Source organism: Leptopilina heterotoma, unplaced genomic scaffold (genome assembly GCF_015476425.1).
Source record: "Leptopilina heterotoma isolate Lh14 unplaced genomic scaffold, ASM1547642v1 Lhet_97, whole genome shotgun sequence".
Classification (NCBI taxonomy): Eukaryota; Metazoa; Arthropoda; class Insecta; order Hymenoptera; family Figitidae; genus Leptopilina; species Leptopilina heterotoma.
The window spans coordinates 2,233,335-2,255,605 of record NW_025111203.1 but is presented as its reverse complement, the minus strand read 5'-3'; the positions used below and the strand labels follow the sequence as shown (position 1 = coordinate 2,255,605).

Below are 22,271 nucleotides of genomic sequence, written 5' to 3'. Positions count from 1 at the left end.
AGACTATGAGCATTGGTGAGAATAATAATATTCTTGACTCAATACTTTTTAGGGACTTTGCCTAATTCTGACAGTTACTCGACGCAACAAAGTTTCCAACAAAACAATATGGTCTTGTTTCAAGAAAAGTATCTTACAATCAAGTAAATGTGTTTACTAGATTCAATTATATTTTTTTCAATGTGGTGTATTTATTAATATATATATATATATATATATATATATATATATATATATATATATATATATATATATATATATATATATATATATATATATATATATATATAATTATACCGAATATCTACTGAGTAGTAGATTCAAAAATCTACTCACAGCTGGGTTCGATAAATTCGATAACTCGGATAAATCTATTTCGTCAATACTTAGTTAACTTTTATTAAAATCTAGTGAAATCAATTTTAAATATTTGTAAGTTATTTTATATTTAATTAAAGCTCGTGTTCAGTTTTATACAGTAATGAAGATTTTAAATATTTGGGACGCATGATTATTCGCCAAATGTCATTTTTCCGAAATGTCATTTTACCGAACTGCACTTTTGCGAAAAGTCATTTTTACGAATTGACATTTTTGCGAAAAGTCATTTTTACGAATTGTCACTTTTGCGAAAAGCTAGTTTTGCGAATTTTCATTTTAGTGAAATGTCATTTTTGAGAAATGTCCTTATTGCGAATTGTCACTTTTGCGAATCGCCATTTTTACGAATTGTCACTTTTCCGAAAAGTCATTTTTGCGAATTGTCATTTTTGCGAAAAATGCTTTAGTGAATCTATATATACATACAAGTTTACTATAGTAATTTTCGCAAAAATGACAATTCGCAAAAACGACCTTTCGGAAAAGTGACAATTCGTAAAAATGGCGATTCGCAAAAGTGACAATTCGCAATAAGGACAATTCGTAAAAATATCTTTTCGCAAATATGACAATTCGTAAAAATGACTTTTCGCCAAAATGACTATTTGCAAAAATGACAAAAATCGCCAAGATATTTATAACAACAACTTGAATGTAAGATATTTTTTATTAAATAATTCAACTTTTGAGTATCACTGTAACACTCCGTTAATAAGTTTATTCTAAATTTTTTTTAAATTCAATTATTTTCCAAATTTGCAATTAGAATTCTTCAAAAATACGATTATATTTCAAAATAGTTTTCAAAAGTAAAGAAATAAAATTCAATTTAGGGGAGAGTGGGTCAAAGGCAAATTAATTTATGCCGTCTTTGTTTTCCTTTATTCTAAAACTAATCAACAAGCAATTTTAATAGTTGCTATTTAGTATATTATAATTATACATACATTATTCAATCAAATTTAAAAACAATGCAAAATAATGCCTTTGCCCCGCACACTGGGGCAGCGACGTTTTCGCTTATATTTCTAAAAGAAAGCATTTATAAGCCTTAACAAAATTATCAAGTGATATTTATTAGTATAATATTTACGAAACATAAGGTTAACAACATATTATTAAAAGAATTAAACTATTTAAATAAAAAATAAAAACTTTTAGTGATTTTAACCTTATATTGTGAATTAATAAATAGAAAATTCGAATATTCAATTGTTTTTAACCAAATTATTTTCAATATTGCGTATTGCCTTTGCCCCACATAACAAACTTTCTTTTTACTTTATAAATTTCAAATATTTAGATACAAAATTAAACTAAAACACCACGCCAGTTGTGTAGAGAAATATTTAATTTATTTACATGTTATGTTTTTAAAAATTAAATACTTAAACTTATGTTTTAAAAAATAAGAGATTGTTCAGTAAAATTATCATTTCATCTTTGCAAAACAATTATAATTCTTAAAATATGTGATATTTTCAGGTTTTTTTTTAATCACTTGGTCTGATTGCATTGAAACTAAACTTTAATACCAATTGGAATAGAAAGAAAATAAAGGAGATATTTTAAAAAACGTCTTTGCCTCACTCTCCCTTATGTCAATGAAATTTGACAAAAATTCCAATAGTTTCAATTTTTTAAAATTATTTTCGGAAATTAATACAATTATTATTTTTAGAAAATTTTAATTACATTTTTTCAAGAAACAACTTTTTGTACTGTCCCAAAGTTACCCCTTTTTGGATATTTATATTTGAGGCTCCGGATCTTAAAAGGTCACTTTTACCATTTAAAATCAATGCTGAAAGTGCCCTTTTAAGATCCGTAGCCTCAATTTAAAGTGTTTTTGTGGCATAATATCGATTTTTTAACGTTTTTTCTCGGATCTTGTGTTTATAAAAAAATGCGTATTTATTTTTATTGTCATTGGAACAAATTGCAGGGCTTTCTTGCTTTTTTCCACTAAAAAATTTTTTTGGGCCACCCTAATCGTCATGCGCACCTTTTTAATACTTTTAATTATAACTTGTATTGGTTTTTGCTGTTATTTGTTTAAAATAATTAAAAATAAGTTTTAAAAATATAAATAATTGATTGGAAATTTTCCAAGGATGGTGAATTTGGGCTCAGATTTTTTCTATATAGCTGCGTATAAGCACAAAAAAGCAAAAACCTTAAGGAAACATTGAAAAAAATCGAATTATTTCACTATTTTGCATAAAAATATGTCTAAAAACTCAAAATACCCAGATTTTCGGAATAATCATTTTAAAGTATGGCTTTTAACTATTTTTCCTGAAAATTTGAGCCAAATCGAAAAAAGGGTTTTTGAGTTATAAATTTTTTTTAAAAAAGTAGTTTTTTTGATCTACTGCGCATACGTTTTGAAATATCTCAAAAATTCTAACGGCATTGGATTCTTTGGAAAGTTTCCCATCGACTAGTACTTTTCCGATTTATTTAAGACCAAAATTGACATTTTGTCATCAAAAATGAATTTTTTAATCTTAGTTTTCAAAAATGGCACTTTTAATGAAGTTGAAGATTGTGAGTGATCTTTATGAGATAGGCACTTAAAATTTTGGCTAGATCACTATTTTTGAAGGTAGAATACGCCTAAAAACTTTGAGACAAATCAGTAATTTGTCACGTACAACTGTGATTTACCCGTGGAATCCCCCATTACGCAAGTTTTAAAAAATATTAAAATGCTATACGCTTTAAATATTTAATATATTGAGTAAAAATAAATCACATAAGTGTTCCAGTTTATATTTACATTTGAAATGAACCTGCCAATAAAAGAATTGTTTTCATATCGAAATATAATCAATTAAAAATGTTTTAATGAAATATTTAATCTGACATACACGGAGAAAAAGGATTGTTACGTTGACAAAAAGATTCTTAATATAGAACTAACAAATTTATTTTGTTGTCCTAACAATTCAAATTTTTTCTAATAACAATAAATCTGTTGAGGTAACAAAAAATTTTGTAACAAAAAAAAAAAAATTGTTAGTTCTATATTAACAATTCTTTTTTCTCTGTGTAAAATAGAGTGATACTATTTCTTTCATACTTTGCTTATGAATATCTCCAAATATTAAGTTATTTATTGTACAAAATGTGACAGGTTCGTAGTATTTTCCTTTTTACAAATTAATTTAATTATTAATTTTCAAGCTATATTTTAGAATTTTTAAATATGAAACTTGCGAGTTTAGAAATTATTTCATGTAAAATTAAACAACAACCGCCCCTAAAAATCAATTTTTTCATTCAGAAATTTTTCTGTGGACACAAAAACATTAGAGCTGTGCAAAATTCGAACCGAACCGAGTTTAGTTCGGTTTTGGGGCGCCGAAATGTCGAATGTCGAATATTCGACATTCGAACTGGGCGACTGAAATGTCGAATTTTAGAATTCGACATTTTAGCGTACTAAAACCGAACAAAACTCGGTTCGGTTCGAATTTTGTAGTAACTCGAATGTCGAATATTCGACATCCGAACTGGGCTAGTTCGAATGTCGAAAAACCGACATTCGAACTAGGCGAAAAAATTCGAACAGTTCGGTTCGAATTATTTTGCACAGCTCTAAAAAACATGTTTTCTACAAAATTACAAATGGATGTTTAAATCCATAAATTAAAAAAAAATAAAAATTCTAAAAGTGTCGAAATATTTTCTGACCATTGAATTCCTCTCAAAAAATTACTATAAAAATAATTTTAATGTTAGAATTTTTCGCTAATAATTTTATAGAAGATTTAAATAATTTTTTTGATATAGTTAAAAATATAGTCGAAAGTATGTTCTCCGACCGAAAAAATATATATAGACTTAAATTAAAAAAATATTTTTTCAATACAAGTAAATATTTACTTGAATTTTATTATTTAATTAATTGACATTTGAATTTCTTATTATTTATTTAAATGTTTATTTTACATATATAAATATTTATATTTAATTAAGACTTAACGCAACTAAAAAGAAATATACCTTGAATGAAAATTTGTCACGGCCGGAGGAATTGAATCCGGGTTTGCACGCACCAGAGTCTGTCACGCTACCACTTGTCATCCCAGACTCAATTGACAGTTTTCAAAAACTCATATTTAAGTTTCGTACTTATTCATTTGAAAAAAAATATTTTTTTGGATCAAGAAAACTAACTTTGTGTTATGTAAAAAGAAGTTTCAAAGCGAATGAATAAAACGGTTTGATTCAAGAAACGAAAATATTCTCCATCCAATATTTGATTATTTTACTTAGGGGAAAGCGGGGTTGAAAGTCCCGTTAATTATATCTCAAAAACAAAAAAAGATTTTAAAAAAATTCAAATGAGGGAAGTATTGCGCAGGTGCTAAACAATCTTTCCCTCATTAGAATTTAAAAAAATTTTTTTTGAGGTATATAAACGGCACTTTCAATCCCGCTCTCCCCTATAAGAGCATAATTTTCTTGATTCAATACGGCTTGGTACTTCAGATATGTAAGTAACACATTCGGTTGAAATAATAACATATTTACTTCCGCCAAGTACTCAATTGTTAATTCAAGAACTCTGTTCAATGATAATAATTACTTGGCACTAGAAAATAAATTTTTCCTTCAAATAAATATGGGGTTAATTCAAGTATAAATTATAATAAGTATGTATATGCATTTACTTGATTAAATTAAATTTTTATTCAATGTACACGGAGAGAAAAATCAATCGTTTATAGCATGAATGCTTTGTATTTTAAAAGTATGAAATGTTAGTATACTATGACTGCAAGAAAGTATACTGCGATTGCAAGAATCCTATGCTTTTTCGGTATTAGACCCTTGCAACTGGCTATTAGGCCACGCCCAGAGCCTGGGCCGACCAATCACATTGCAGAAAACTTTTACCGAAATCGCATAGGTTTCTTGCAATCGTAGTATGAAGAACTTCATGCTAAAAAGCCCAGATATTTCTCTCCGTGTAGATAGTTTTAAAGAGTTAAACTTGTTTAAATTTTTTTTAGTATGTTGTTGCAAATACACCAGTGTAAAAATCTTCAAAGTATGCTTAAAATCATTATTGATCTTAAGCTGGTCTTACACCCAGAGAAAAATATTATTTAAACCAAATATATTTTATTTGAGTTAAATAAACGTATATTTGTCTCAGAACCAACTAGACTTTTTATTTCTTTTAAATAAAAATTTTATTCGACACAAATAAAACATAATTTGAGATAAATAAAATTTTATTCAAACCAAATAAAATTTATTTCAAACAAATAAAAAGTCTAGTTGGTTCTGAGACAAATATACCATTTCTCTGGGTGTATAGTTGAAAAAACGGTAACATTTCCTAAAGTGTTCTTAACTTGGCTCTTCATAGAGAAGCCATTTTACTAACATTAATATTTCAGCGTATTATTAATTATAATTATAATGACTAATATATTATATAACGTAATACAATTTTTAACCCGAGCAACCAAAAGATAGTTGTTATATATTCAACAAAATTATTTGGTTAGTATAATTAAATAATTTTGTTTCAGTAGTGTATATATTATATGTACGTTTATAGTATTAATATAATATTGTATAAATTTACAATATTATAAATATAAAAATAACATTTAAAAAAATTAATTAATAATTAAATTTATATTTTTAACAATTACTTTTTCATATCATTAGAAATTTTTTGACTAAATTGTAACGAATAAAAATAACTATCCCTACCTAGGGCAAAATAGATTGAACCATTCTTCAATTTCCGCACGGACAATATTAAAAAATGTTCATAATGGCAACATTCTATTATTATAAGTAATAAGATAAAGTGAAACGCTCTTATTTTAATACAATTTTGTATTCTTGCATCTTATCTCAATGCATTAAAATTTTCTGAGTCTCTCTTTATAATAGGTGTGACATAATTGTGTGACATGTTCATGTTATTATAGGAAATATAGCCTTCGTATAATAGATGTGACGTAATGACTGTAAATCTGACATGTATATTTCAACTATAATATAAATAATAATCCATTACAGGCTGCTGTAAGAATTACAAATTTTTCAAAATTTCATTCAAATACAGTGTACAAAATATGAAACTTTAATTGTTAGGGATAAATAAATATAGTTAGAATGTTAATCAAAAGTCTCATTTTATGGCTCATTCAAGTTTTTAGAATTTCTTAGTCCGCAACCCCAAAAACTTTAGGTTGTAACTGTTTTTTTATTAATCAATTTTCAAATTTATAAATAAAAATTGCAAATTATCTAAAAACTGATAATTATCAAAAATTTTAGTTTTAAAATTTCAAAATTTTCCATTTTTAAAATATTTAGTCATACAATAATTTATTTTGTTGATAGGAAGACAATTTTAGTCATATTTATCATTTAATAAGTCAGTTTATTTTAAAAAAATAGTCATTGCATACGTTTCGAGATGTCTCATATTTAGTCGTAAATATGAGTCTTAATTAAATTATATGTGTCAATATTATGGGTGATAATACACGGAGAGAAAATATATATTAAATTTTGTAAAAGTATTTTACAATTTGAAGAAAAAGTGCAACAAACCGAAATTTTTACATAATGAAAATACCTACTAAAGAGTAAAAGAAATAATATGAAATTTAGTAAAGTTATATTAAAACTTAACTAAAATTTTTATATTTAATATAATTTAATTATACTAAATTTCACATAAGATTTTTTAAAGTTTAGTATTTTCTATATTAAAATTTCGCTTTGTCGCATTTTTTCCCCAAATTGTGAAATACTTTTACAAAATTTAATATAATTTTCTCTCCGAATCAGACGAAAAGTGATACCAATAAATATTCACCGATTTAACAATTCAAGTCTTTGTTTCACATTTTTTACATTATTTATCTTATAATTCTTGGCCTCTAAAAATTAAGTTTTGAGACAGCTCAACAAAAATAGTTTATTGATCTTTTAAAGTTAAAAAATTTAATAAGTATTTTTTGTCACTCATTTAAAGGGTGATGACAATCTAATTTCATTCATAACATAACTAATCATAACATCTAATAATATAAATTGCATATATATAGGTAACTACTTTAATATAAAAGCTCACAAAACATCTTTCAAAAGTTTACAAATTTTTCATTTCTCTAATTCAAAACAAAGATAGTTGGAAACAGCTGTACGCGCACATCCCAAAAACATACCAATCTTTAAATCACTATTTTATTATAAAAACAAATTTCAGAAAATTAACAAATATATCATTTGGAAGCTTACTATTTTCTACGTTGAATGATGTATAATTGTATAATCACAAAGATTTTTGACAAATTTATTAATTTAATTAATAATAATTTAATTTAATTAATAATTAATTTATTAAATTAATTTGAGGTTAAGAAAGGAAATAGGTTTGATAATCTTTGACTAAATTATTATTTTAATTTTTCAACAAAAAGGGCACTTTTGTTAAAACGAAATTTATTTGTTTAATTTATAAACTTTTACATTTATGAAAATTGAACAACTTTATTTAAAGAATCATGCGGCATTTTATTTTTTATTCTTTTTCAAACTGTTTTAAGATTAGCTTGGCGTATTTAGTTTGATGGTTATTTAGGTTAATTTTTTCTAAACAATGCAGATAAATATTAAGAACAAAAAAGCACATTATTTTAATATAACAAACAAGGTTTCGGAAATGAAATTGAATTTTAACTCGATTATTTTGAAGGCAATATATTTTTCCTCCTTTTTGTAAGTACTGTATGGGAAAAGTGAATTGTTTATTAGTCACGATATTTCACAAATAATAACTTTTAGCACTATGAAAAAATAGTTTTTGTTTCTTATTCCTTCAAAATATACCTAGTCTATGATAAAACAGTAGTTTCAATATGCAAGTTGTTTTCGAAATTTTTAAAATTTTTTAGTGGGTTATGTACATGACAAATGAACACAACATAAACAGAAAGTAGGTTACAAGTTTCAGGTGCAATTAAATAATATTTCTGGGTGCGTAATAATCAAGAAAATATGTATAATAGTAAGTTATAAAATTGTTTCAGAATATTTGTTACCTTTTTTACATAATCTTTTTTATTTTTAGGCACTGTATTAATATAAATTTCATGTTTTTTTCACTGGGAAATACAACTATTCTTTTAATTGTCAATGTTCTTTCACTGGTAAAATAGACGTTTTTCAATATTTCATTAAAATTTTAACTTATGTTATATTTATAAAATTTGTGTCATTTTTAACTATTGTATAAACTCAGTTGAATAAAATTGTTCAATTTTTTTAAACTAATAAATGTTAAATTTTCACTACGAAAATCGTTAATAATTAATAGAGTATATTTTATAAAATTAATCGAGTTATCAAAAATGTTCCTTTAAGAAGAATCATCCACATACTTGTGTTTTCTGTATAAAAACAAATGTCTTAATTGAATCAGAAAACATTAAAATCAATATAACCAACACATTAAATCAAAAACAATTTAGAAAATTCTTAAAATTAGTTTGTGAGCCTTTATTTTAGATAGACATATAAAAAAATTATTTAATAAAATTTCATGAATAATAGATTGATGTTTTTAAAATAATATTTATTTCGAAAAATTTTTTAAACCCAATTCGAGCAGCAGTTTACTTACGTTTAGTTTTCAATTGAAATTAAAATTACATCTCCAATTGGAATGAACACTTTTTACAATATATTCAACATTTGAGAGAAACTTGAAAAAATTACACTGTGTTTATGCAATAACATAATAACTTATTTAATCCTTTAATTTTTCAATGTCTCCTCTCTACTGTCTACAGACTTCTGTTTTCACAACTATTTTTAAGTCATAAATTAAATCTTAGAAGAATAACGAAACATTTTATGATCTATATTTAACTTAAACTGACTCACACAAGAAATGTCATTTTCTTTTAATATTTACTTCACTTCCTTCGAAAGGTTATGTAAATTGTACACATTATTGATTTCCTTATAATTAAAATAATAACAATTAAAATATTATGGGAAAATAGAAGGGGTGCTGGTTTCGTTTGTTATTAAAGAATAAGGAAACTAAAAAAGTTGTAAATTAAAGAATGAAATAATTAATAAAAACAAAATAATTATAAAATCAATACTATATATATATATATATGTATACATAATATATATAGCATATATGAATTAAAAAATGAATACATTTATTCTATTACCTGAAATTATTTTTGATGATACCTACACAGAAATCGAAAATTATTTAACTAAACTATACATTTAAGATAAATCAATAACACTAGACCGGATTTTTCATTTTACTACTGTCTACAATTTACATGCCATAGGACCACAGACGTATAAACAGCTGTGGAAACTCCATTGGCATTCAGCAGTAACTGGCAGTGACTAGGGGGGGAAGGGCAATCAGGCAAGTTTTCTTTCTGAACTGAACATGTTTATTTCTACCAATGACTACGAAAATCTATTGGCGCTACGATAGAATTATAGGCACGTCTGGATATTTCGAATCTTTCTCGCTTTCTCTGTTATTCAAATAGCGCCTCCTACGGCCTTCGCTTCGGTCATCTCTGTTGTGTCTCATTCTTGTCCAATTTTTTTTTTAATTATTATTGTAACACAATTAGGTAGAAAAGACCACAAGTATATCTCTATCTTTTTCTGTCTAATACACTCAGATATTTTAACGTTTTCCCCTTACGGTTTACGGTGCGTCGTTTTAAAAGTCGTGACACATCTATAGATCTTCAAAGTGACGTCATCATGACTATCAGGTGGTCATTTCAGGGGTCCCATGGCAGTCCCATGGCAGCTCCACCCTAAGGGTGGAGTCCCATGACAGCGTTTTGCGTTGCGTCGTAATGGGAGAGAAAAAGACGCAAATATACGTTTGCTGCATTCTCTCTCATTACAAACGCAACGCAAAACGCTGCCATGGGACTGCGGCCTAAGACCATAATATTATGTATTCATAGTCAAAAATAAGCAACTGCTTGGTAAAGGAAATGCACCTTAAAGGGGATTGTATACCTCCTCCGTTCTAAGTATATCAGAAACGTCCAGCTTTTTGATTGGCTATGCTCATAGAGAATTTCCAAAAAATTTAATGTTTTGGAAATTCTCTATGAGCATAGCCAATCAAAACGCTGGACGTTTCTGAATATACTCAGAACGGAGGAGGTATACAAGCCCCTTAAGAATTGCTTGACCAAGCAAATGCTTAAAGGCCAACGCAGAATAGATCTGTAACCGGAACCGCAATCGTAACCGTAAGCGTAAGAATGAGTTAGAGAAGGATAAACAATATACCTATCCTTCTTTAACTCATTCTTACGGTTACGCTTACGATTGCGGTTCCGGTTACAGATCTATTCTGCGTTGGCCTTAAGATGATCCTATTGAGCGTTCGGCTTTTTCTGTCAATATTCTCTTGTATCTACCAATAAGCGACGGTAGATAGCTTATATTCATTAGAAAAAATGGCGCTAATGCACATAAAATATCTTATAATGGAGAGGAGGGGGGTCAAAAAAACTTAAAAATATGCATAATATTTTAATATTTTTAGGAAAAAAGTTATAAAGTAAAAGGATACAAGAAATGACTACCAGAATGATGAAAAATTGAAATATTCCTATTCCTCACGGAATATTATATTTAGATTCTAAATTTTTCTGTATTAAAAAATAGAAAAAATTATTTTAACTATTATTTTCTAAAAAAATTATTGAGTCAGAATCAGTGAAATTTTACAAAAAATAAGGAGTATTTTTATAATCGAAATGAAAAAAAGCATTTTAAGTTGAAAACGAATTTTCTATCTTGGAAGCGATTGGAAACCGTGATAGAAAATTGTTATTATGGCGGGATTATTTAAATGTCATATTTTTCACCAATCACAATTTATTACAAACTGACATTCAAATCATCCCGCCATAATAATAATTTTCTAGCACGGTTTTCAAGATAGAAGACTCGTTTTATTAAAATATGCCACAAATTAAAAGAAATTTATTTTCAATTAATTCTTTGTAATAAACGTTCAATTTTTTTTGATTTTTTATTGCAATAATTAGGTATTAATACGTTATTTTTAAATTTTAATCAATTTTAAATATCCCGCCAGAAAAATGATTTTTCGAAAGCGGAAAATGAGGTGTTAAGGTACACTCTCACCTCACTGCCTGCCTGTCTGTGCAAGCAGGCGCCATAAGAGTGAGAGAGAAAAAACATTTAATTTGAATTTTCTTACTCTCTTACTCTTATGTGTTACCATGTCAACCTGCAGGCAGGCAGGCAGTAGGAGCTGTGCTAGCGCCTTGAACGGTCAAATGTTTCTGCATGCATGCATCATGCAGACATTAGAAAGTGTGACTGTACCCTAAAGTGTTTTCAAGCTATTGTAGATACACCTTTACAGTTTCTTGTAAAGGCCAACTGAGCATGCGCCTGTTTGACAGTCACAGTATTCACCTCTATGCTCTGTCTTTCCTGATTCACCGTGTTTGATAAAACTATTTTTATTTTTGTCAATCGCTGCGATTACTTTTTGTGTGTTTAAAATGGATTTTCTACAAGTTTCATATTTGCTGTTCTCTGGAGGTCAATCAAAACCGATAATATAGCCTTTTAAAATTAAGCTATCACATTAAGTTAGTCACTTCTTTCAAACTTTTAGGCTAGGTTTCAGTCTAAAATTTCACACACGTCCCGGTAAGAAAAGATTAATTAAAGCAAATTAAATAAACTACATTTATTTGGATTAAAATATTTATGAATTCTTGATTCAGTTGAAATCATTTTAATGTGCTTTAATTTCTATTTATTAGAATGAATTAAGTGTCAATAATTAAGTTGTAAAAGGAATTCAATTGGTTCTAAAACTCTAATGATATTAAACAAAATTAAATTTTTACAGGCGTCGTATAAAAATTGTTAAGTATTTTAATCACCCTCACAGCACCGAAACTTTCCTAAAAATTTATTAAATATTTACTTGCAATATTCGGAATATTTAATTGCAATGTTTATTAAAAGTTGTGTACAGATTTAAATGTCCCGATTAAATAAATGTTCGGAAGCGATAAATGTTTAGCGCGAAGCTTTCCTGAACATATCAATAAAATCTTCGCATAATTATAATTATAATTATGCGAAGATTTAATTTTATGTTCAGGAAATGGTCGGGAAAGCTTGGCGCTAAACATTTATTTAATCGGGACATTTAAATCTTTACACAATTTTCAGTAAACTTTTCAGTTAAATATGACGAATATTGCAAGTAAATATTTAATAAATTTTTAGGAAAGTTTCGGTGCTGTGGGGCATTGTGTTCAAACGTTTACCATTGCAAATTTGTTGAAATTAAATTTTTATACTTTGCATTGCGTTTTCTGGCATTTTTAATAAGATTCTATCAATTATTTAGCATAGAAAGTCTATAAAAATAAATTACTTAAGCATAAAATTCATTAAATTTATGTATAGAAAAAAGTTTTCATCGTATTCAATCCAATTTTCTAAGTCGAGATGATTGAGGCGCTAGAAATGGCGGTGAAACCCTAGAGCTATTAAGCTATACGAATACTATTGCTACAATACCTGTCAACATTACCATAAAAAATAAATGTTGAAAAATTTAACTGAATACATAATTATCCAATGTTTCGAATAAATTATGTTGTAGACACTTAATTAAAATAAATTGTCTCTGCACTATAAAAAATTAAATATAATGTGATATCATCGACAAAAGTTGGGTAAAAAAATTGCAACGCGCTATACAAGACAGATATGGCAGAGCTTCCTTTTTTTAAAGAAAAATTCGTTTAACATACCATTTTATTATATCTTTTTCGTAATAAAGCGATCTTATTTCTATCAAAAACAAGATTGTTTAATAAAGTACAGTTATTTATAATAAAAATCAACGAGTGCTTTGATAAAATAATGTACATATAGGCAGAATGATTGTCTATAATTGAGGAGCAAGTTTTCAAAAGTTGATAAATCGATTATATTTATTGTAAAAAAATGGAGACAAAAATGAATTTAATATTTTAAGCACCTAACAAAACGATTTGTCACTGTTAAATTTAAAAAAAAAGAATTTAATAACAACGAAATTCGAATTTAAAAACATTTTGACATAACCAAGATGGCTTATAATATTTTTCACGGTTTCATAAATTACGATATTTATCACAAGAATTCAATTATTTTCAAAATTAATGAAATTCAATTATTTTAAAAAATTTTAATAAAATTCAATGCAAAATTTCAATTATTTTCAAAAAAATTTCTTAATTCAATGATTTTTAATATTCTACTGTTTTAATTGAATTTTTGTAAAAGAATTTAATTATTAAACAAAAATTTTGAAAAAATTCTACACAAACATTCAATTATTTTTCAAAAACATAGAAATTTCACAGGAATTCAATTATTTAAACTAGAATTTTCATAAATTTTTTCAAAAAAATCAAATGTTTTAAAATTTGGCATTAAATTCTTCGCAGTAATTCAATTATTTTCATAAATTTTAAAATTCTTTTCAGGGATTTAATTATTTTCATAAATAATAAAATCATTCGGAGGAAGTCAGTTATTTTCATATAAACATAACAATATTGATCACAAGAATTCAATTATTTTTAAAAGTAATAAAATTGAATTATCAAAAATTTTAATGAAATTCAATGCAAAATTTCAATTATTTTCAAAAATTATTCTTAATTCAATAATTTGTATATCAATTATTTTAATAAAATTTCCCAAAAGCATTTAATTTCTTAAAAACAATTATGACAGAATTCTACATGAATATTCAATTATTTTCTAAAGTAATGAAAATTTCACAGGAATTCAATTATTAAAAACAGAATTTGCATAATTTTTTTCGAAAAAAATCAATTTTTGAAACTTTTTTATAAAATTTTTCGCAATAATTTAATTATTTTGATAAATAATAAAACTCATTGCAGAATTTCAATTATTTTTAATACAATTTTAATCGAATTCCTCGAAAAATGTAAATATTCTTAGAAATTTTATTGGAAAAATTCTTTATGAGAATTCAATTTTGAAAAAAATTCAATTATTCAATAAATTATTAATTTCTTTACGTTAATAATTGAATGCTCGTAAAATTTTCTAAAAAATTAATTTTAAAAATTATAGTTCAGTTAAAGTTTTAGGTAATAATTGAATTTTGGAGAATTTACTAATAATTGCAATTTTTAGAAATAATTGTGTATTTTGTAAAGGTTTAAAATTAAAATCTTTGAAAATCTGAATTTTTTATACTTTTAATCAAAAATTCTATACAACTAATTTTTTTCAAAAAGCTTAAGTGTTCAAGAAAAACTTTTTCAAAAATTATAAAAAATAATAGATTTAAAGAAGAATTTTATATAAAAATTGGAGTGATCGGAGTGATCCATTTCTTCATGTTTTACAATAATATTTTTAGCAGTTATTGAATTTGGAATTTTTGAAAATCATAATTCCTATAGAAAAATAATAATAATTAAATATTTATTTAAAAATGAAGTTATTCGTGTTGTTGAATAATTTTACAATTAAGGAAATTCGTAAATAAATGTAATAGAACATTTTTTTGACTATCTAATCATTTTTTAGAATGAATCAGAATGCTTCCCTGCTTTTCAGGGAAAAAGTGAAAATTTTGTCTGGAAATCCGAGAAATGTCAGTTTTTTATTAGAAACTTTTTATTACAAATAAAGAAGAAAAATTTGTTTAATTTTCACTTTTAAATAGCCAAAAAATGCTATTTACAATCCAAAGAAAAAAAATTGTGTAGTTTTCGATTTTAAGTTTACTTTTCAGTTAAAAAAGAAACTTAGATGGCTATGTGTTGTGTATCTAAAAAGCAACATGTCTTAACCCTCCTGCGTACGAAGCAGAATACATTCGTCCAATCATTTTTGTTAATAACTTTTGTTTTAATTAACATTAAGTATAATCTATCAAGTTGCAAATTGTTTCTTAGGGACAAACGAATGTTATTAAATCATTTAGAACACTGTATATTATTTATTTAGCAATAAATATTACTTTTAAAATGTTTAAAAAAATGGAAACAATTTTTTTTTGGTTGAAACGTATGCGCAGGAGAGTCAAGTAGATTTAAACTTTTCATTTCCATAGCTGATAAAATTATTTCTTAATAAGGAATGATTTACGTCTTGAGTGATATTAAAAGTTTACGATAATCAATGCAGACCTGATTCTTCCCATTCTTTTTTAATCAGAACCACGGGGGAGCAATGGGGTAACGAGCTACGCTTTGTCAGGCAATGACTATTTTTTCTTGCTGGTCGCGACATTTTCTACCATTTTTTATTTTAATCATATTTCGAATTTGAGAAGTTATTCATATTCTTTTGCAATTGATTTTATTTCTTAATAATTATAATTTAAGCCTTACAACTGAATATTTATAATACAAGACCTTTTATCTGACAATCAATCCGTTTACCCCTATATAATTATAGTCAAGTACAATAATATAAAGCGTGTATGGTAGGATAAAAAACTACCACAACCTCTTTCTATTGATCTTGTCCGTAAAACAAATAAATGAATAATAATAATTTAAATAGTAGAACTTACTGCATGCGTGAAAATTTTTCATCCACTTCTTAAACTGCTATCTACAGGTTCGACTCCTAAACAAAAAAGTGTTTTGTTTTGTATAATAATTGCAATAATGATTTAAAAACTGAAAACATAATATTAAGTAGCAAAAATAATGCGCGAAAGTAAATTTTAATAAGGATTTGGGTCAGAATTCGTAAAATTTTCACGAAAAAAACATTTCTATTTGGCCTTAGGAATAAGTCTACCAAAGAAAAAAAAATTTTTTTGTAAAAGTTATTGCTAAATGAATTATTTTGAAACATTTTGAACAAAATTTTATTTCTCTTAAATGAATGAACTAAGCGAGAATACAAAAAGCATAAAATGCATATACTTTCGTTTAGAATTAGAAAACTTTTAAAAAGTTTATTTTTTAATAATTATTCAATAAATTGTTTATAAACAATTGATTTTTTTAAAAGGCGCAGAACATTAAAAAAATTAATTGTTTATAAACAATTTATTAAATGATTATTAAAAAATAAACTTTTTAAAAATTTTCTAATTCCAAATAAAAGTATATTTTATCCCCAGCTTATTTCATTTTAATGGGTTCATTCATTTACACGGAGAAAAATGGATAGTTAAAAGTAGATAGTTAGAAAATATATAATCAAATTTATTATCTGTATAGTCAGAAATATTATCTTCCTGAAATATTATATATTCCCGTTTAGTATATCTAGATAATCAAATTTATTATCCTGGATAGTCAACTTGCCGAGCGCTTGCGCAGAAGTTTGATTACCGATCACGCGCAAGAAAAACGGCACTGCCTGTTTCAAATGACGTGAAATTGGTAAACATTCATTTTCTAACAAATTTTTCTCTGTTCACAGGCACTTTTTACAGAATTTGACAACGTACATTTGTCACAAATGTTTTTAATTGTCTGAATTCAAAAGATTTTGTTAATCCATGCAGAAACGCGGTTACAGGATTGGAAATACAAAAGGAATGTAATGACAGGCGGCAAGACGTATGTTGCAGCCATTTTGACAGTAGAGGGCAGAAGCATGCAGGGAGCGTAAAGTCTCAGCTGTCAAAATGATTCGCATTACATTGCTATGGTAATTCCAATATCCAATCCTGCAACCGCGTTTCTACATGGATTGACAAAATCTTTTCAATTCAGACAATTAAAAACATTTGTGGCAAATGTACGTTGTCATATTTTGTAAAAAGTGCCTGTGAACAGAGAAAAATTTGTTAGAAAGTGAATGTTTACCAATTACACGTCATTTAAACCGGTCAGTGCCGTATTTGTTGGGTGATAACTGTTGGTCGCACATTATCGAGAAATTTGAGAGACCATCGAACACCGTATTATTCGAAATTTAAATATTGTCAAGCTTTTTTATACTGAATTTCAGATATAATATTGCTTAAAAAATATTGTTAAAAAATATATAAAACTTACAATTAGCAACATAACCTTTAAACATTTCAAGGGTATCGTTAAATTAATGTATTTTGTTCTTTAAAATTTTCAGATTTTCCATAAAAAATTGTTTATCTAGGCAAAATGTTCACTAATTTCTAAAAAAATTAACTTTTATCATTAAATATTTCTTATTGATCAATTTAGATGTGTATGTAGGTATAAACACAGCAACTTGCGTTTATTATCTAAGATAGTCAAATGTGAACATCTTGGATAATGGCAATTAGTATGTAAGTTTGATTATCCCAAGATACTAAATTTGAATATCTACACGGAAAAAAATAGTCGCAGAAATTTTCAGCGACTAATCGAAGACTCTCGGATATGAACGAATCTTTTATAGACTTTTAGAAATGTTCTACGATTTTAGCAGAAATTCTCCAAAAAAAGTCGAGGACTTTCTAGAAACCTAGTAGCGGAAAACAGTCTCGGAATTATTCTAACACTTCATAGAAGGTTTCGTCGACGAGTCGCGGAAAATGGTGCGCACAAAAGTTGCGCGCGTTAAAACCAATAAACACTGTTTTTTTAACATTTTTTTTTAACAATTTATGACAATTGATTGTCAAGATTATTATTATTTTTATTATTCAATGTGTCGATATTAATATATACATTAAAAAATTCTAAATAATTTCCGCGACTGTCAATTAAAAATTAGAACGCTGTAGAGTAAATTCAGGTTTGTAATTTTCCGCGACTGTGGCGGAATCGGTTACATGCGCGTGGAGTCTTCATTTTCTTCGACAGTCGCGGAAAGTTTCTTCAAATGTAGTCTATTTCTTCAAAAACTGTGAATATGATTTTTAAAACACTTTCCACTAAATCCGAGAGTCTTCAACAAAGTCGAGGAAAATTTCCGCGACTTATTTTTTCCGTGTAGATGGTTGTCCTATAGTTGAGTATCCAAGATCATCACCCATGATTATCTAGATAATAAATTTGACTATCCATTTTTCTCCGTGTAGGGGAAATAAAATTTTGTTTATAAAGTTGCAAAAAAAATTCATTTTACAATAACTTTTATAAAAAAATGATTTTTCTGTTCTTGGTGGACACATTCTGAGGGCCAAGTAGAAATGTTTTTTTAACATTTCGATTAAAAAAAAACTTTTTATTTTTCGTGAAAATTTCACGAATTCTGACCCATTTACAAATCTAATTACAAGCGTACACGTACGTTATTATTATTAATTACCAAAATATATTTTTTAAGTCTACTTCTGTATTTATAAATAACCCTCAAAAATGTCTATTTTTGTAAATTTTTCTTAATTTCTCTTACTCATTGAAGAATGTTTCCATTTTTCTTTTTTAAAAAATTGCCTGAATCATAATACTAATTCTGAGTTTTCCTGCACGGAGCAAAATAGTTAGCTATTTCAGCTAATTTTTAGCTACCTTAGCTAACCTTAATTGCTATTATATGGATAGCAATTATTGTTAGCTAATGCAGCTAATAATTAGCTAAAATAGCTAACTTTTTTTTGCTAAAACAGCTAATTATTGTCTGTAATAGCTAAAAATTAGCTATCCATATAATAGCAAACTCATTTTTCTCCATGTGTTTACAAACTTAACCCGTTGCCTGTTAACGACTCAACGTTGGGTCGTTACCGCAAAATAAATACAATTTCTTATGTAAATTATAAAATAAATTCTTTTATATCGTTTGGTTTGGTTTGGTTTTGGTTATTGGCCTTTTAGTCCCCGAAGGTCAAGTAGCCATGTATTCCATTTTTTTTTTTTTTTTTTTTTTATAACTCAGTCATAAAAACGGCGTTTTTTGGTACTCCGGAGATAAGTAGAAAACTGCCTTTTCTTGAACAGAGCGTCATTAGGTTGCGGTTACACCTCTGCAGGCAGCCTGCCTGCCTGCAGGTTGTCATGGTAACGTACAAGAGTAAGAGAGTCAGTGATTTCAAACTTCTCCCTTACTCTCGTTGCTCCTGCCTGCGCAGGCAGGCAGCCTGCAGAGGTGTAACCGCAGCCTAAGAGCTCTTATTCGTACGGAGTGCAAATAAGACTACCCCAGAGTACGAAAAAGAAAAATAATGTAACGACTGCGATGAACCAAGTGAGAAGGACAGCATGAGTCGACGTTTTTATCGAGAATAGTAGCCTCACTTTTTTTTATCAACTGTCAGAATAATTAATATTTGGAGCCTATGATTTGGAGATGGTTATTTGGGAACGGGAGAAGTACCCTTCTCCTTGCAGGCCACACCAAAGGTTTTTCAACATTAATACTGAAATGAATTGTTTACCTTTCAATTGTCAATGACAAAACGTTTTAGTACGTTTGAATGTATATCGGTAAACTAGTTTTGTGACAAATCTGGGTGTCTCGTTTTTAACGCCTTTTTTATGACTTTATTATAAAAAGTATCGTTCGTAACTTGCGTGAACTGCTTTTGAATCTCGCGCAAGTTTTTGAAACGAGTTGTAGTCGAGGCGCCTAGCCTACAACTCGTTTCAAAACCCTAGTAGAAAAATTTGGTGGCGCTAGTAAGGTGCCACTCTCGCACGCCATTGCGCTGTAGTGGCGCTGACAGCATTTGAAACACTTTTGTGCTCTAGCACCTTCCTCGCATTCTGCTCGCAGTGCTAGAATGCGAACATAACAGAATGTACATAACCTCACCTGCCAAAAATTTATTTCGCGAATTAAACAATTATTCTTATATGTCATTTCATTTGATGACTTTAAATAAAAGTATATATAAAAAATATTTACTAATTATCTGTTTACAATGGAAATTATACATATTTAAAGAATTAATTACACTTTTCGTTTTAATAAATGTAATCACACTTCTTAACCTTGTGGAATTATATATACATATTAGTTTATGAAAATTATCTCCAAAAGTTTAAATTATTATTAAAAAATCACTTATAATTTAATTGCAAAAGTTATGTTCTTATTTAAAACCAATAAAACTGTTCTGACAGGTCAATTAAAAATAAAGAAAACATAAATCCAGACGTTCGAGGTTATGTTTTCTAATTTGAATTTAGAGAAATTAATATGTTTAATTCATCAAAAGTATTTATTGTTATTCTTGGTGATAAATTGTTAGATTAATTACTTAAAATATTTTTTAAAATTTCCTTAACAAAAAAACAAACACCGTTGATACCTTATGCAATAGCGATATTTGTGGTTATGTTGCATTCTAGCAGAAAGTGCTCGCGCCATGCAAGGCGCTAGAAGACGTCGGCGAGATAAACTGCCATACAAATTCCAGTGGTGGCGCTAGCATATATCTAGGCTTCCATTAAATTTTTCTACCTGGGAAACATTGCGCTCGTTTCAAAAACGCCATCAGTTCACACTTGTTACGAAATGTACTATTAAGTAATATAACAATTTAAAAACAAGTAAAATTCATGAAAAAAACGATTTTTTAAATTTAACTCACATTTGGTGTACAAGGGTTTTTGGGCTCCCTGAATTCGAACTTGACTTTCATTTTTAAAAATTCAAAATGGCGGACATAATTTTTAAAATTTATTTGGATTTTCATCAATTTCAGTATCAAGGGATATTTTGGGTCGCTGAATTGAAATTTGACATTCATTTTTAGAAATTCAAAATGGAGGATCCAAAATGGCGGACGTAATTTTTTTCGTCAGAATTAGAACCAACGACCGCAAAAACTTTTATATATGTATACTAGTTTTGATGAATATCTGATTATGAAATTAAAAAATTTTGGCCGCCATATTGGATCCGCCATTTTGAATTTTTTTATGTCATATTTGAATTCAGTGACCGCAAAAACGCTTGTACACTAAGTTTCATAAAAATTCATTGACCTGATTTTGCTGGACATTATTTAGGCCAATTATATGAATATTGTCCCAAAAACAGCGAAGGGGTTAAAATACCTGATATTACGTTACACGATTTCTACATTCGTTTTTTTTATATCACTGTAATATCACATTAAGTATTCGTAATGTTACCTGTTAAGAGTGATAAAAAGTCTAGAGAAAAATTTATTGGAAAATAATTGTTTATCAATTTCGTCATTTAAACCGCTCCAGCCCCGGATAAAAATAATTAGACTGAATTTCAAAAGCAATTTTACTCCAATAGCGAACGGATTTCGATAGGATTCTATGTCTAATTCCGTTACGAATATGCATGTCATTGAGGAATCTTTTTCAAACAAAAATAAGTACAAAATTTCGTACTAAATTTGAATGGAATCGGATGCGTATGAACTTCTAATAGAAATATTTAAAAAATCTGTCCGTATTTTCAGACGACAATTAGGGTGAAAAATTTCCTCATCTCTTTAACCCATTAACGCTTCTTGAAATCAGTATAAAAATAAAAACATACATTAGCGGATGCAGTAAAATCAAAACGGTGTACAAAAAATTACAAAATTTTGTACATGTTGGACCTAATTGGACTTTTATTATAAGAATTTATAAGACTGTTTTTAGGTTTTTTGGGGGATTGAAATTTTGCATTGAGCTTCAATGAGAAAATCGCATATCTTTGATTTTTCATTTTTCCTTTTTTTATAAAAAAAAGTTTTCTCACTCAACTGTAAATAAATTTGGCTCCTGAGGATAGATTTCAACTTTCCAAACGGCAAACGAATTTATAACGAACTTTTACCTAAGAGAAGTGATTCAGATCCGTCAAGGGTCCTGGTGCGGCATGTGGACTAACTAAAAAATCACATTAATAAGAAAAGGATTGACATATATCAACCTTTTCTTACT

At 27.4% G+C, this 22,271-nt stretch overlaps 1 protein-coding gene across 9 annotated transcripts in view; it reads right to left on the bottom strand.

The window, feature by feature from the left end:
* The window catches only part of LOC122512364 (plasma membrane calcium-transporting ATPase 1), a 221,545-nt gene that overhangs the window by 152,099 nt on the left and 47,175 nt on the right, over nucleotides 1-22,271 (bottom strand). For 2 of the 9 annotated variants that reach the window (XR_006302616.1, XM_043628157.1), the window contains exon 1: nucleotides 9,618-9,863. The gene's annotated coding sequence lies outside the window, so the exon portion shown is untranslated. Of the gene's footprint in view, nucleotides 1-9,052; nucleotides 9,185-9,617; nucleotides 9,871-16,054; nucleotides 16,111-22,271 lie in introns of those variants that run through there. The other 7 variants (XM_043628151.1, XM_043628150.1, XM_043628155.1 and 4 more) reach the window with 6 other exon arrangements.